This window comes from Apodemus sylvaticus, chromosome 15 (assembly GCF_947179515.1).
Source record: "Apodemus sylvaticus chromosome 15, mApoSyl1.1, whole genome shotgun sequence".
NCBI classification, from domain to species: domain Eukaryota; kingdom Metazoa; phylum Chordata; class Mammalia; order Rodentia; family Muridae; genus Apodemus; species Apodemus sylvaticus.
In genome coordinates this window covers 63,908,437-63,924,003 of record NC_067486.1, presented here as the reverse complement: position 1 = coordinate 63,924,003, position 15,567 = coordinate 63,908,437, and the positions used below count along the sequence as shown (strand labels likewise).

Here is a 15,567-nt window from a genome sequence, read left to right as displayed (position 1 = left end):
GTTTTCAAGTTATTGGTGCAGGACCACTGAGTATTTTTTAATTAATGAATTAATTAAATTTGCAGCTCCTTTTTACTCCCTTCTCACTCATCTATCTTCTTAGAAGATTCTAATGGGTGATGCTCCTTAGAAGAAATTTTCTTGATGAAATCAGCAGTCACTCATCCTGATCTTCACTTTTGAAAAGGGCTCCCTTTTGAGCTCTCTTTAGACTGAAAACAATCTAAAATAAGCCTTATGCTTGTAATGGGAAAAGCTGAGGTTTTGTGACCTCCCTCGGTGTGTCTTGCCTGGAGATAAATACTGCTTCTAAGTGGCTTTCACTGTGCATGGCCTATTTGCATACAAACAAAAGAGGTTATTTTTAAAAAGAGGTGTCCTCTTGTTTTTGTTTTGGTCCCCTGGGATGGTGGCAGCCAGGCAGAAGTGTGCTGGCCATTGTCATGTAGTGGCTCCTGTGTGGGCTTGTGTTTATGTCACTTTCCCTTGCCTTTCTTACTCATCATCGACTTCTGGTTCATTAGTGGCCAGTTTTGGAGTTCTTGTCACGTCACCTGTTGCTGGACTATGACATCTCAGTCTCCTGGCTATGAAACTTTCTGACTTAAAAGACCTGTTCCTTGTTCCTTACAAGCTAGGTCACACTTCTGAGCAATGCTGTTCACTATCTAAATCCAATTTTACTTTTCTATTTTTATCACTCATCCTATATAAATTACCTACTGGTTATAGTGCACAGTTACTGTTTTCTGCCCTCCAGGCTCTTGGAAGACTTTTTTGCTTCCATGAATAACTCATAGGCTGTTCCTCATGCCTGGGACCCCTTCCCTGGCCTTCTCAATGGCAAGTCTTTATGTGTCTCAACATGAAGGATATTTTACCATTAACACCTTCCTGTCACCTTTACCTATTCTTTTCCAGATGCCTGTGTCTTCTTCACAATCAGACAACAGTGTTTATTCATCCCTTACAACGGCTCCTCCTTGTATTAAATTTTCTTGGCTTGAGAGCCTTAGTGTTGCAGGATATTTGATCACACTGCAAACCCTGAGATTGTATTTTTTACCAGAAAAAAATCTTTTTCTAGTTGTGGTGTGGTTCAGCTTTAAGACAATCCCTCTGGCTGGAATATAGACATGCGCTTAGTATACACTTTGATCCCAAATAATGAAGGTAAAGTTAGTTTATAGGAGGAAGCACCCATCACCCATGTGATGTGTAATTGAGTGGCAGACAAAATGATAAATCAGAGAAAGATTTGACAGAATAGGATGTGACTAACTGTCACGAGGAAAGAGAGTAAAGGGAAACTACTAAAGAGAGAGCAGCACACAGACAGAAGAGGCAATTTTACTGGGACATTTGTGCAGAGACAGGTTGCAGAGAAAGAACAAGCTAGACACAGGTGAAGACAGAACAAGCCAGAGAATGAGAAGGAGTCAGAAGATTAGAACAGATTGCCAAAGTTAGTATAAGGCCAAACAGAGCAATTCAGTCAGAAAATGAGAGAAGCCAGATTGCATCAGTCAGCTTGGAGAGGAATTTGAGCCAGAAGAGCTGGGGTGAATCAGCCAGCCAGAGAACTAGGAAGGGGTGAGCTTGCTCAGCAGCAAGTCTTAAAGGCTGAAAACATGTCAGGCCTAGACAAGATTATACAGAGGCTAGAAGCTTCCAGAACTAGGACTAGTCTTAGGTTAGAAGAATGAGGCAGTAAGCCTTGGAGATGATAATTATGTCAGGTTAAAAAAGAAATTACATTTATATCTTAGGGTGGAGCCATATTTCTCTCCCCTTGGCATTCATTCTTACTTGATTCCTAGTTGAAGGTATCAGTGTATGAGCCAAGTATGGCTCAGTGTATCTACTAAGTCAGGATCCGTCAACCAATGAGGTGGGCTCCTTGCTGTTACTAATCTTCACAATGTACGTAAAATGTTTGACATATGAAGAAACTGGGTTCCAAGGATGACACGACCTGTGTACCCTTCAGTAGGGTATAGAATTGAATCTATTTTGTTTTATGAGTGTTGTCAGATGGATACACGTTATTATTATTATTTTTATACCTGAATGCTGAATGACTTGGCACTTTTCAGAGTGAGTCTCTCTATTCTGCTTACTATCTGTGCAACCTTGAGCTGGCTGCTGAACCAGTTCCTCATTCTTTTCCATTGGTGGAAACGCTCTAACCCATTTGGCTGCTGCCAGGATTTGGAATGGCAGCTATAGGAAGTTCTCAGCGTGCCCTGGCTATCGCAGGAACTCTGTGCTCTGTCCCACTCCACTCCACGCTTGATCTTCCTCCTTTCGCTGACTTACTCCTTAACCCTGGAAAAACTAGAGTTCTGTGATATTAATGACATGTGCAAATTTCCTTTAAGCTGAGAAAATACTTTTCCCGAGACCTCTTAGAACTGGATAAGGCCCTCAAAAATAGCCAAATAAATAAAGGGACCATGGTACAAACTCATATACAAATACATGTGTAAGCATTTAAGGGGCTGAGTTTGGCCACTCTACCCCACTCCTCTTTTCTGACTTTTCGTTTCCCTGACAGTCATGACTGTTGAAGCCAGAGAATCCTGGAAACAGAAGCAATGATGAGCCAATGGAGGAACAAGCAATGATCAGCCAATGGAGGAACAAGCAGTGATCAGCCAATGAGGAGCAAGCAGTGATCAGCCAAGGAGGAGCAAGCAGTGATCAGCCAATGAGGAGCAAGCAGTGATCAGCCAATGAGGAGCAAGCAGTGATCAGCCAATGAGGAGCAAGCAGTGATCAGCCAATGAGGAGCAAGCTCACTTTTTTGATCTCTGATTTCTGAACTCTCCATTCATTGATTTCTCAGTCTAGTTCCCTTCTTCCTGAGAGAAGCTTCCTTCCACACTTCCTTCCTTCCAGGGCAGAGAGTTCAGGAGAGAAGGGCCCAGCTTCCCTGAGGAGGCTGGCTGACAGGACCCTCACTTGCATTTGCACAGGGCTGTCTCTGACAGACTTCCTGCTTACTTTGCCCTGCTAAGTGCTTATTCCTGCTCTCAGCATGAAGGCTCTTAGACTCAGGTCTGAAAAGTCCGAGCAAGGTCATATTCTCAAGTGGAACAGCCAAAATGGAGGAGGAACCAGGTTTCTACTGAAGGTAGGTAGCCTCTGCTGACTAACTGAATTTTCCATGAGAAATGTGGCCTCCTGCTAATAGGCACTGTAATTCTTCAGAGGAAAACAGGATCCAGGTTGCATATCCAGGATATGTGGATTCTTGGGATGTATATGTGTATGTGTATGTGCATGTGCATGTATGCAATTAGTCTTGATGAAGCTTTTGTTTTATTGATTGATTGATTGATTGATTTAGTTTGACTGCTATTTCGATGAAAGGGAACCACTTTTAGGTTATAGCCTTTAATTTCCCTACTTCCTCTGTACGTTTGTTCCTGTTCAAGGCTCTCTCCCAGCTCCTGCCTTTATTGCTTGGTCACCAGAGCATGTTTTGTGTCATTTTCTCTGGTGTGAGTATGTGAGTACATGAGCACTTGTGTTTGTGTGCACATATATGTGAATGCACTTGGAAACCAGAGGTCCATCTTGCACATGTATATAAATGTTCATGGGAGCCAGAGGTCCATCTCGCACATGTATATGAATGCATATGGGAGCCAGAGGCCCATCTCACACATGTATGTGAATGCATGTGGGGGCCAGAAGTTCATCTCTGGTGTCTTCCTCCATTGCTCTCCACAGACATTTTTGAAACAGTGTGTCTTACTGAACCTGGAAGTCAAAGATTCTACTAGACTAATGGTCACAGAACCCCTAGGATCCATCTGTCCTTGCCGTCCCAGTGCTAAGATTTCCAGTGTGTACCATGTGGCTTTACAAAGTTATCAAGGATCAAATCTAAGTCCTCATGCTTACTCAGCAGGAATTTTACCTAATAATCCATTTTCTGAGCTCTGATTTCAAATCTCTACACATAACCGCAATCTTTTGTACTACTAAAAGTAATCCTCCCCAGCACACACACAAGCAAAGACTCACATGCACATACACAGAGACATACATGCACACGTGTATACACACACACATACATCTTCTATAACATACAGATAGATAGTTGTTCAGAGCTAATGTCTGGTATTAGACTGGCTCTGATAACAGCTTTGTAATGTTCAAGATGCATTTTTTACTTGTGAAGAATTGAGAATAACAGCATCTGCAGTTATGAAGCTTAAATTCGATAACAGGACATAATATTGTGTAATTCTTGCCAGAGAGTAAGAGATGCCCGCTCTGGTGATTTGCCCTCCCTGCAGTGACAGTAGCTTCTGCACAGGATCCCTCTCTGATCCATCTTCACTTCTCCAACATCACAGGGTCAATTAATAAAACATAGCCCCAGCCTCTTTGCTCCCTCTGGATCATCACATCTTGGTCCCACTGTAGTATCTTCCTAAACCTTTCTACTCACATTTGCCTCAGTCCCCTGTGAATCCCTGTTGTACTAATAGAGGTTAAGAGGTCAGGTAAAACTGGTAAAACAGTAGCCAAACCAAGCCCTTCCAGACACCGAGACATTACATAAAACTAGGGCATTTCATCAAATGTTTACAATGTTCATCTTCCTGGCTCTTTGACATACAAGACAGGTTGTCCTGCTTCCTCCTTACACACAGGATGACAGTGTGGAGACTAGTGACCAGCAGGTACAATTAATTCCTACCATCTGTACCCCAGGGGCTAGACTGAAAGCACACACCCAACCTTGCAGCATCTCAGATCTCTGACAGCCGGTCCCATTTTGAAGCTCAACTTCACCACAAGAGTACTTTACACTTAGTTTTTACTTTACTTTATATGTATGGGTGTTTTGCCCACATGGATGTCTGTGTATCATGTGTGCCTGGTGGCTGAGGAGGTCAGCAGAAAAGGGTTTCTAATCTTTTAGAGCTGTAGTTATATGTGGCTGGGAGCCACCCTTGGGTGCTAGAAATCAAATCCAGGTACTGTGGAAGAGAAACACGTGGTGCTTTTGTGCTCTGATGAGCCAACTCTCTGGTCTAACCACAAGACTGATTTATACTTCATTGCACTGAGTTTGCAGGATGATGCAAGTTTACAGTGGATTTGGCAATTGCTGTCAAAGAATCCTTTTTTCATAACTTCACAATCTAGAGGGAGCCATACTTTCTGCTTCTGGCTGTATATTATTTTCTTTAAAGTCACAAGGTCTTGTGTCATATTCTGTTATTAAAATGTTACTTTATGCTTCATGATTAATTTATTGATCCATTGACTATTAAACACCATTAATCATTTAGGCTGATTCTTAGTTTTCATTATGTTAAATAATGATATGATATTCGTTTCTGTGCAAAAAATCTGTGCCCCCATGGAGGTAAAATTATAGCAAGATATATAAGAAATTCTATAAGAAATAAAATGGTCATTCATGTATCTTCTAGAATTAGAAGTACAACTGTGAATTTAGTCATTCATAGAAACTAATGCTCAAAATAAAAAGTCATTACCACCTAGAACTAGAGAGCTAAGCACAGCAGCACACACCTGCAAGTGTACTATCAGATACATGAACTGTAAGGCAGGGAAATTAAAAGGTTTGTCTGGATTGCTAGTGAGTTAGAGACCAGCCTGGGCAACTCTGCAGGACTTTATCTCAAAATGTATAAAAGGGGCTAGAGATGTTAGCTTGGCAGCAGATTACCCAACATTCACCAAGCCTTAGGTTCAAAGAAACTTAGAAGTGGATGTAAAATATCTAAAGTCCAAAAGGTTTAAGAGCAGATTTTTCATAAGCAGTACTGGAAGATACTTACAGGTTGCCAATCACAGGGCAGGCTTTTATAGCTGTATTTTAGGCATTCCACCTTACATAAAATGAAGTTGGGGGCTCCGTGGTTTGGCTCAGCATCTTCTTCTGCATGTGGCCTGCCCTCATGGCTATAATTAGAAGGCCAACTGTCCTATCTTCAAGGTCACAGGTAAGATTCCTATTTCCTAGAACTCATCAGAAAAGATAAAGCTCGGTGCTAGGGGTGGGGATGGAGGGTGTGTGTGGGGGGAGGGGAACACCATGACCAAAGCAACTCTTGTAAATGAAAGAATTTGATTGGGGCTGGCTTACGGTTTCAGAGGTTTAGTCCATTATCATGACGGCAGGGAGCATGGTGGCAGGCAGACATCCTGCTGGAGCAGTAGCTGGGAACTACATCCTGATCTACAAGTGGAGGGAGAGGAGCTGGGCCAGGCCTGGGCTTTATAACCTCTAATCCCATCCCCAGTGACACCCTGGCTACAGTTTCTCATTCTACTAATCCTTCAGGGAACCCATCAGGGAACAGTTCCATTTCCTGATGACCAAGCCTTTAAATAGATGAGGCTAAGAGGACCATTCTTATGCAAACTACTACAGGCTTATGGAAATTTTGAAAGCTATTATGAACAAGAAAGGCAGGCAGTGACCAGACAGGTATCCTCTGGTGTGAGTGAGCACTGGAGACCTTGAATACATGATGACATCATCCTGACACGCGATGACATCATCCTGTCACCACTCCTGTCCATGGGAACCATTTGTAGCTCCACAGCTGGAAGCACAGGAGAGCACTGCTAATGTGTGCTCATTTGCTTTCAGACTCTTGCAAACTCCACAAATTGAAAATTCAATAAATGGAAATTACTTGGGAAGGGGCTGGATTGTCATGAGTTCAATACTTAGTGAAGGTGAGCATTTTCAGTTTTTAAAAATTACTTTTAAGAACCCTTTTATAAAACTTTCAAATAATTGTAGATTCAAAGGAAGCTAGAAAAAAATTACAGGGAAATCTTGAATTTCTTCTAACAGTAGTGTCTTGCATAACGGTTTTAGAGCCAAGAACTCAACAATGAACAATCTACAAACTCTATTCCAATTCCACCAGTGTTTCATGTTCTCGGCTTTCTCTGTGTGAAGTTCTACAAAGTTCTATCACCTCTCTAGGCCCATGTGACATGTGCCGTTACTGAGACAGAAAGCACGGAGCTGAAAAGGTGGAGCAGTAGTTAAGGTATGTCTTGTTCTTTGCAGGGGATCTGAGCCAGGTTTTCAGCAGCCATAGCAAGAGACTTATAACTGTCTGTAACTCCAGCTCCAGGGGCTCCAACTCTATCTTCTGGCCTCCTTGGGTGCCTGCACTCTTATCCATGTACACACACACACACACACACACACACACACACACACACACTATAGACTGATGGTATTCCCAAGTGTATCCTGTGCTGATTTTTTATAATTGTGTCTTTTTGTAGCCCCTCCCTTCCACCTCCCACATCACCACACCCATGGCAACTCCCAGTCTGGTCCCTGTCTCTGCTGCAAAAGCAGGTAAGTGGAAGAAGTAACCGGTAACTTTGGGGACTGGCATTTCATGTAGGGTAATTCCTAAGCGATTCATCGGAGTTTTTGTGTACAAATAGCTCATCCCTTTTTATTGCTGAGTATTACTCCATGGTGTTCCAAAGTTTGTTTAACTACTCACACTAAAAGTCGATTTATTAAATCTGACTATTATAAATAAAGCTAATGTGAATATTTACCTACTAGTTTTGTGTGAACGTTGGGTTTTTGTTTCTCTGAGGTAAATGGCAACTATTGGAATCACACGGTTACATGATAGGAACATATTCATCTTTGTAAGAAAGCACAAATGATTTTTCAGGGGGCCTGTACTATTTTAACACTTCCCAAAAGAGAATGACCTTTTTTGATCTGCATCTTACCAGCACTGGTGGAAACATTATTAATTTTTAAATATTCTTATAGGGACTTGGTAATAGTTCTCTTTGATCTCAACAATATTGAGTGACACTGATCATCCTTTAATGTGATAATTTGTCATTTATACTCTTTTTTTGTTATTATTGTTGTTGTTTAGAAGTCTCCTGCTACATGTTGTGCCTGTTTCTCGTTCTGGCTGACAAATGAAAATGTGTTCACAGCTTTTGATTGCTAGTCATTTAATATCTGGGAAGAAGAACTTTTTATCATTTCTATTTATTTTTTAAAATTAGAGAGAGGCACTGTGAGTCAGGCCTGGAGTCCAGTCTTTGAGAGGTAAAGGTAGAAGGATATCAGCCTGGGGAGAGAGAGAGAGAGAGAGAGAGAGAGAGAGAGAGAGAGAGAGAGAGAGAGAGAGAGAGATTGCCTACTGAATAATTAACCACATTGGCCTTAGCTATTTTATGAGCATTGTTTGTATTCCAAACCACACTATAAAATAACACAATATCCATTTCATTTGTATTCCTTCTGGTGCTTTCAAATTCTCACAATCTCAGACTCTCCACGAAAACTTGTTTAGTTGGTTAAAAATCAGTGTAAGATAGGGGTGGCAAACTAGGTTTACTTTCTGGTTAGTTAAATATTTTAGCTTTCCCCAAGCTTACCAGTTTCAGGCTGTCATTTACTAACTAGTTCAGATAAACTAACTGTTGACTCATTTTTATTTTTTATTAGATCTCTTCTCTCATTAAATCTGGTAGCACTGTATCTGCTATGGATCTATGATATGGACCTATGATAATTGGGTTGCTTACCCTGTGGCTTCCTATAGTACAGACTCTTCCCTTTTAAAAGATTTATTTTACTTTATTTATGTGTATGAGTGTCTGTATCTGCCAGGTGTGTGCAAGTACTTTTAAGGAGGCCAGAAAAGAGTGTTACATTCCCTGGAACTGGAGTTAACAGGTAGTTATAAGCTCCCTGGTATAGGGGCTGGGCATGAACTCAGTTGCTACAAATAACATCTAGACTTTTAACCCCATAGCCATCTCTCATCCCAATTTTGAAGTTTTGTTGAAATGGTCTCCCTGTGTATCTCTGGTTGGCCTAGAACTCACCATTGTACAGCTGAGAGTCCAGTAACTAACAGAGACACCTCTGTCTCTGTCTCATGAGCGCTTGGGTTAAAAGCCTAGGCTACCTTACCTGGTCATGGAATCTTCTAGACTCAAAATTTTTCAAGCAGATATTTTTATACATCTGTTCTCTATTTCTATGAGTTATGTTATGGTTTTTTTTGTCTGCTTATTGATATAAAGTATGAATGTCCCCTGAGAGTCTAGTGATGCTTGTTTGACCTACATAAATCCTTCTCCAAGAAACCTTGGATAAGCGAGTTTCTCTAAACCCCACAATGCAGAGTGGAATCTATGTTGGCACAGAATCCACCGTGTCAAGTGGTAGCTACACAGTGTTTTGTTTGTTACTGAAATCCTTCCAAACAAGTTTTGATTGGGAAAAAAAAATATTGATTTCTCTCTTTGCTTAGCTTGTAAATGTGGAGAGAGGGCCCTCTGAACCCAGTGGACTTGACTTACTGTCCTTTCCGGTAAGATTTTTGTTAAATTATCTTTATTTGTGTGTGGCTTTATGTACCTGAGTACTCAGAGGCCAGAGGTATTAGATCCTGCTGGAGCTGGAGTTACAGGTGGTTGGAAGTAGCTTGTGTGGGTCTGGAAAGGTTGTTTGCAAGTATGTGCTGTTAATTGCTGAGCCATCTCTCCAGCTCCCAACTCTGTGTCATTTTAAAAGGCAGAAGGGAGTTGATGTGGGGATCAAGTGTTATTTTGCATCAAACTTTCTTAAGTAGGTGTCCCTCTGGGTTGCACACCTGTCCTTGGCTCTCTGGGGCCAGTTCCTCCTGTTGAACTGAGAGTGTCAAAAAGGCCACACACACACATACACACAGAGAGAGAGAGAGAGAGAGAGAGAGAGAGAGAGAGAGAGAGAGAGAGAGAGGAGAGAGAGAGAGAGAGAGAGAGAGAGAGAGAGAGAGAGAGAGAGAGAGTGTCTCTGGATAGTTTCAGTCATCCCACTTAACCTTTCTGGAGAATTGGACACCGTGAGTACCTTCTCCCTTGTGAAACATTTTTGTTCTCTTAGATGACCTAATCTCTTCTCAGTTTCCCTTGAGTCTCTCAGATGTGTTTGTTCGGTTTCTCTCACTCGTCACTCTCACTGGCATTGCAAACTAGGGCTGTGGACACCAAGGACCAGAGACCAAACAAAGAAACAATACAGGGATATTTTCCCCTTTCTTTCTTTTCTGGAAGCCAAAATATACTAGATGAAGGTTAACAACTGTGTTGGCCTCTTTTGAGACCTGTCAGAGAGGACTCTGCTCCCAGCCTGTCACATTACCTCATAAATGGTTTTTTTCCTTCCTCTATAAATGTTTCTCCACCCAAATTTCCTCATCACATTTACAAGCTTAGATTAAGACACCCTCTAGTGATCCCATTTTTATTTTATCTTTGTAAAAAGATCTGTCTCTAACTATGGTCCCATTCTGAGATAATGGCAGGATCTATTTCAGCACGTGAAGTGGGAGGCGGGAGAAGGGCCCTTAACACAATCTTCTTATCATCTTTCCCATTGTGTATCCCGAGCATTTATCTCAATGCAGAACTTTGGTCAGTAAGCTTTGTCTCTCCAGGAACATGCCCTTGTTTTCTTACATTTGCTTTCCATGATAACACTTTTGCCCTGGTTCACTCCGACGCTCCAGCCTGTCTTTCCTGTTCATTCTAGACAGCTCTTCCTCATCCTCGGCCCCGCCCCGAGGTTTTCCAAGTTCCATCACAGACTTCTCAATTCACTGCTCCCGGAGAACTCACCCACACGAGAATTTTAACTACCAGACTCTGAGGACTCTCAATGTCCTCCCTGCTCCAAGCCTTTCTTGGGCGTGGTACTGGCTTGGGTTCTATCTCCGTGGGCATCTCCATTTTGCTGTTTAAATTCCCTGTGAGCAAATGAACTCACCACCTGTTCTCTCTCTCCATTCCCCAAACTCATTCCAGTTCCAATGCCCTTCATCACGAAGGATGACACCCCACACTTATGTCTTCTTCCATCTCCAGTCCCCACACAGGTAAAAAAGCAAGACAAAACAAAAAACAAATCTCAGCATGGTGGCACAAGCTTTTAGTCTTAGCACTCAGGAGGCAGAGGCAGAGGCAGAGGCAGAGGTAGAGGCAGATAGATCTCTGTGAGTTCAAGGCCAGCCTGGTCTACACAGTCAGTTCCAGAACAGCAAGGGCTATGTAGAGAGAACTTATCTCAAAAAAGAAGAAAAAAGAAAGAAAGAAAGAAAGAAAGAAAGAAAGAAAGAAAGAACCCACAAACAACAACAACAAACAAATAATAGCAAAATGCCGTGGATTCTAGTGTTCATGCATCTTTTCCTCTCTGATGCCACCATAACTGGTCTTGGAACCATTCCTGTCTTCCTTTACTCGTGCTTCTCTGTCAGTCTTCCTTATGTCACCATTTCCCCCAGTGTTTAGCTTCCCACTGGAGCCAGCCCCACGATAGAGGCTGCTCTTCTCCTCAGACACAGCTTCTTTCAGGTCAGCCCTCTAGGAGTCTAATCTGCGATCCTTCTACCAAGGCCAGTGAGCACTTCGGGGAGGGAAGACAGGACACAGGACATTAAACTTCCTGAATTCTAGTCCTAAGAATGCCATTATAGAGTTATTTAATTTTAATAAGTAATTTCCCCTCTGTTTCTTAACCATGAAACAGTAATAATAAAATGACTAATAATAGTAATTACTAAGTTCTTCCTAGAGCAAAATTCTAAGCACTTAATAAGTCATTCCATTAAAACCTCACAACCACATAACCTCCACTGTCAACCACATTTGACAGGCAGGAGACTAAAGATTAGACGGGCTCAGCAGTTTGTTTAAGGCCCACACCTAGAAGATGTGTCTCTGTGGAGACTGGTATTCAAATACACAGCAACCACCAAAACCCAAACAGCATAATTCAAAACAAAACAAAAGGCCGAAGCCCTTGGCGGAGGGAGGGGTCCTACAGGAATCTGAGTGATCACAAGCAGACACGGGAAAGTCAGTGTAGTTGCTGGTTTCTTTTTTTCTTCTTCCCTTTCTTTCTTTCTTTCTTTCTTTCTTTCTTTCTTTCTTTCTTTCTTTCTTTCTTTCTTTCTTTCTTTCTTTCTTTCTTTCTTTTGCCTACTTTTAATTTTTTTCCCTACAGGCCGAAAGCATACAGTGAAGAGTAAAAGCCCTCACATGTCTGGTGAATGTTGTGCGCACATGCATACCGTTTACAGAAGGGATAGCACCACGCCTCCAACTTTTTCTGTAAGCTAAGCACATTAGAGACTGTATTTTGACCCAGTTTCCCATTTTAAAGTGATTTCATAATATTCCATTATGGGTGTTTCATAAATAACCAGTCATCTATTTTTAAACAATTGTTTCTAAGATTTCCCACGTTATTAAAAAAAAATGGCAAGAAAAACATCCAGGGCATCAAACCTTTACTAACATACATCACTGTGGAGTAGAAGAAAATCGGTTCAGTTAAGCAGCATAGATCCTTGAGGATAGCTGGTGTATTTCAGCAGATTTTTGCTCAGAAGGAACACATAACCATCAAGGGGAAATATAGGTTTGCATCTTTCTCTCCTTAGTAGAACCACAAATTCTTGTTTGCTTTTGAAATTTAACAATTGCCATCTTGACAAAAAATGATAATTTCCTGTTTATGATCTGCATCACTTCATCTTTAAGATGCAACATTGTTTATTGCTATTTATTGCTTGTAACTGGCTTGGGGCATCGAAACAAAGAACATCTTAAACAAGCACCGCAGGGCCAGCACAATTCAGTACTATCACTTCCACAGCTCTATGAAAACACTAAGTTATGAGATTTTTTTCATATATATTTTTATATATGAAAATTTAAATTTATTCTAGAGAGGAAAGAACTTCTTTTTACTTGGAAATTAATCTCTAATCCTTTGAAATAAAAGCGGCAAAGGCACTTCTCAAACCAGTTGGCACTGGGTAGAAGAGAGAATCCCAAAGTGCAGTAATAAATAACAAAGGCCCACAACAGACCATTTCTCCGCCGACAACAGACCATTTCTCCTGCTACCCAAGCCTCCAGGATGCCTGTGCCCTGGGAACCTGCCCCAGCAAAGAGAGTGAAAAGGATTTCACTCTCATCCTCAGGAGCCGGGAGCCCTGAGTGATCTCCACCTCCTCTTGGCTCAGCTATTACCTAATACAGTGGTACTGCCTGCCGGACGCCACTGTGAAGCGTGACGTTAATAAAATAACATTAGCAAAGTGCATAGCACACCAGACATCCCACAGACACTGGGTTACTCCCATGGACTATTTGTGTCTTAGTTTGTTGTTGTTGTTTGTTTTCTTGCATACAGCCACCCCTGAGAATCTGCACAAATACCAAAATCTTGGGTGCTCACGTGCCCAGTATAAAGTGAGGTCGTAATTTGCATATTCCCATGTACTTTAAATTATCCCTAGATTACATACAGTGCACACAACACAATTACATATCATTACATATACAACGTAGCTGAGTAACAGCAGGAGCCCCACGCCTGTTCAGCATAGGCACACCTGTAGGCGAGCTACATTTCTGTCTTAAATGGGAAGCTGCTCACAGGTAGCCCTCTGAGTCCCTGGATGTGGAACCTGTGCATTCAAAGAACTGTCTGTGCCCTTTCTCTGCATTTTCTTTGGCCTTTCTTCTTCTGCCTAATCTCTATTTGACTTCTTCACCTTTAGATCAAGGTGAAGATCTTAAAAAAAAAAAAAAGTGGCTCCTCTCACTTCTCATACTTATACAGATACTTAAAAACCCATTCCAGACTTAAAAATCAACAACTGTAGATAGTTAATATCTGAAACACAAATCACCTTTGGAAAAAACTTAACAACTATCAGCTGCTTTTGGTACCTCAGATAAATCTTATCCCCATGAAGAAAAAAAAAGTCATTGTAGGAAAAAAAAGAAGGAATGAATGAAAGAGAGAAAGAGAGAGAGAAAAAGAGAAAAAGAGAAAGAGAAAGAAAGAGAAAGAGAGAGAGAAGCAAACGCTTCCTGATGCGGGAGCCAGTCTCACACGTATGTAGCCCCTTCCTCTTCGGCGCTCTCACTTTGGGTCATTAGCCACTGCACATGAGAGCGGTCTAGGGAGGCTGGCCCGAAGGACAGAAATGAGAGCGTGGTCTCCAGTCTCAGCCTCCCGCTGAGGTCGTAATTCATAAGGCACAGTGCAAAGAGGAGAAGCAACCACTCACCATCTGGGATCAATCGTGGGTGCTCCTGTAAGACTGGAGCCTCTACTGTGAGGCTGCTTCTTCAAGTACGTTCTGCCCACAGGAGCCACTCTGCGTCTGCGTCTGCTTCTCCTCTGTCTTCCTCAGCAATGACTGTGTGAACCCCGCTGACTTTTTCTTAAGAGTTGTTCCTCTTTTCTTAGACTTGAGGAAGATACCTTTAACCCTTTCCTAGCTTTGAAAATTATTCGAGTTCCGTTTAAATCTTGGTTTTATTTTTTGGTTGTTGTTTGTTTTTAAAAGAGTTCAGTGCCTTGAGTTCCGACACGATGTTCAAAAGAAACTAAAAAGCCCAAGACGAGCAATGTTGTGAAATCAGCTGACCAACTTTGTCCACCTCATAGAGCTACTAAAGTCCCTAGACATAACCTGGCAAACGGGGAAGCCTTGTGTGGCTGAGAATTGCTTAAGTGACTGTTCCTTCTGACTACTCCTAGATCAGATGAGGAGTTAGGTATTCGGAAATTGACTTGCTAAAAGTGGCTTGTATTAATAGTAAAGAGGCTTCTTCTGCAAGGCAGTTCTGGAACTCAGTTCATCAGAGTTGCTCCACCCTGCTGCCGAGAAGCTTGTTATATCCCCGCAGTGTCCTCCTAGCATAACCGGGCGCTGACAATATCTCTACACCGACAGTATCTATACGCCGACAGCATCTAAACACCATCTCTTTTCATGCAGACGAGGAAACTTCTTATGTGGTTTCTGCTTTTTTTTTTTTCTTTCATGTATACCTATTGATTTCACAACATCGCTTGTCTTGGGCTTCTTAGGTTTTTTTTTTTTTTTTTTGAACATCCAGCCTGAACTCAAGGCACTGAATTGTTTGGTTTAAAAAAAAAGAAACCTCAAGATTTAAACTGAACATAGCATAACAAAACCCAACAAAACCAGGCACAAAACCTCATATCAAGGCTGGAAAAGGCAATCCAGTAGAAGGGGAAAAGTACCATTGTAAGCAAGAGTCAGAGACTACTGCATTTCCACACTAAGGAGGCCCACAAAAACCCCAAGCAAAACAAGTACAGCGTGTATGCAGAGCACTTAGCAAAGACCCAGACAGACTCCAGGATTGCTGCTTCAAGTCTCTGTGAGCCTCTCGTGAGCCCGGCTTAGCTGACTCTGTGGGCTATGTCCTGGTGTTCTTGACTCCTCTGACTTCTAAAATTGCCCTCCTCTAAGGGGTTCCCGAGCTCTGCCTGGTGTGTGGGAGCGGGTCTCTGCTGGAGGACTGGACTAGTCACCAATCTGAGGACAGCAGATAATCATTTGGAATCATTTCACTGGCTTTTTTTTGTCAGTCATATCTGGCTCTCTCCTAGGACTGCGCTACCCAGCTTCCCTCCAGCTTCCCACCACCCAGGCATAGGATCCCTCTCCTAGCTTG

At 42.0% G+C, this 15,567-nt stretch overlaps 1 protein-coding gene across 1 annotated transcript in view; it reads right to left on the bottom strand.

Moving 5' to 3' along the window:
- Window positions 1–14,279, bottom strand: part of Cd86 (CD86 molecule) — a 63,986-nt gene extending 49,707 nt beyond the window's left edge. The window contains exon 1 of the mRNA XM_052158097.1: window positions 14,145–14,279. The gene's annotated coding sequence lies outside the window, so the exon portion shown is untranslated. The remainder of the gene's footprint in view (window positions 1–14,144) is intronic.
- Between the last annotated feature and the right edge of the window lie 1,288 nt (window positions 14,280–15,567).